Genomic DNA, 2228 nt, shown 5'->3' on the forward strand with positions numbered 1-2228 from the left:
GGAATGGAAGCTGTTGAACTGTCGTTCCTCAGGGGCTTCATAGGTAAGGGGAAGCTACGGAACCTCAAGACAAATAAAGGATTCTATTCCATTAATCCTCATAGCCTCAACATTGAGGTAAATCTCTTTTGGCCTTCATGTAGTTTGCTCTGTGTAGCTATACTTCGTTCAACTTCTCTTTTGCTGTACTTACTAGAGGACACGCTTACTTTGTGCGACATTCGATTCGGTTCAGCCTGAAACAGGCCAGGGTAACAGACGGGCTCTTGTCATTTTCTTGAAGCCTCGCAGCAAACGGCTTTTTTTGTTCTCGATCTATGTGTGTGTCCACCACTTCTGCGTGTCTCCTCACTTTTTCTTGGTGACGTTAAACGATCCACCGGTACCAACCGTCTGCTCGAGCAACCACAACATCACAGCGTCTCTCTGACTAGTATGTTGACTATATCATCATGACGCTCAACCCTTCCCGATTTCCGCCCACAACCATTTGCTAGTTGTTGCTATCTAGGCGTCATATTGCCGCTTATAAGACAACAAAGTAAGCAATGTGCATTGGCACGTGTTTACCTGTGTACATATATGTGGAAGTTTGTACATATGTTGTATACGTCTCCCTCAGCGACTGCATACATTAGACGCGTAAGCTAAGCCTTTGTGAATCTTTCTGCCCTTGGTAGTATCAGCTAGCCTTGGATCGTTGCTGTATTCTTGCTATCTTTATCATCTTATTCGCATCGTTGTCTGCGCTCGAGTAGAACAGATAGCATGCGCGACGTGGCGCCGGTCGATGGGTGCATTTTTAATGCCCGTCTGAACGTCAGAACAAGGCGGCGTACTACATGCTTTCGGGTGCGGGCTAAGCAAAGGTAGAATTTGCCACGGATTTGCCCGCAATCAGCAAGCGTTACAGGGCTGGCCCAGCCAATAAAAATAATGGTTTCATTCCCGCTGTAGCTGTGGCCGATCTAGATCGGATCACTTTTATTCTGATGGAAGAGGCACGACTGATACAAGCACTCATTGAGTCAGTTCGTTGTTACTGTTACCGTTATTTCTGTTTATTGGTGATGATGCCGACTTGTGTTTTCTGCTGTCGGCAGAATCGATTTCAAACGAAATGGAACGCGACAAAGGTAGATTGAAAGGCCAAACTTTTGGCCGGAGATGGAAGTAGCCTCAAGTTGATATCAGTTTCCTTAATCTATTGAGAATTGAAAGAACTATTAGGCAGTGAACATTAATCTGGAGATTTAAGTTTACGCATGTTCTCTTTTGTACCGTATACAAAACATAGCCGACTTCTCTGTGTAGAAAACTGTATCGTTAACTGACGTTCTAGCAGATGCTGTCTAGCTATGCGCGGAGGCCGATTTCAATATACAATAGCCGTATCATCGATTCATGCGTCAGCGATATTCAACAAACACCATACCTTAAACAACAAATCCTAGAGTAATACCGTCACGCCTATATGAGTGTCACGATTAACAACATTTAAACAACAGTGCTATGTACTTATCCAGAATGCACCGTTACCGATATAGTAGTGGATTTTAGAAGAAAAAAGCATGTCAACTTATTATAGACACGCTGTATAACCCTCTCGTTAATGGGCCTATATGCACATTGAAGAAAAATCATGTTCATTTCCTCATCCGCCTCAAGTAGAACCTCTGTCGACAAAACTAGCCCGGCTGCGATGTCATCGTCGCGTAGCTATAACCACGCACGCGTCCAGCCAGTATCTCAGCGAGAAAGCACGAGGACCATTTCTTGGTACAAGAAAAAAAAAAAAACGAAAATGCATTCGCTCGGCTTTGTTTTTTCGTGCGTTTTTTGTGTGGCTGAGAGGTACGCAGAGCGAGAAAGCGAGGTTTGCTTTGTTTGGCTTGACTTTTGGATGGTGCGTGAGCGGCAATAGGGGGTAGGCAAAAGATATCGGTAGGACGAAAGCTGTGACATGAACTGTAGTTCTTGGTGCTGCTACTGCCGCTGAATATTCTATTCAAACCGGCACTCGCGTCGGCCGGCATCCCCGGATCACTGAGCTCGCTGGGGGCAATTTACAAGTTCAATGAGCTAAACGAGACGACGGCGGCGGCGGCGGCGGCCCTTGCTTTACGTTGTCGACTGATGTTATCAACGCCATGACGCTTGTGGCGCTAATGTTGCAAACTGTTGTGATATCGGAAATTTATCGTTTACGAACATTGTCTATATATATA

Source organism: Varroa jacobsoni, unplaced genomic scaffold, assembly GCF_002532875.2.
Source record: "Varroa jacobsoni isolate VJ856 unplaced genomic scaffold, vjacob_1.0 scaffold_1076, whole genome shotgun sequence".
NCBI classification, from domain to species: domain Eukaryota; kingdom Metazoa; phylum Arthropoda; class Arachnida; order Mesostigmata; family Varroidae; genus Varroa; species Varroa jacobsoni.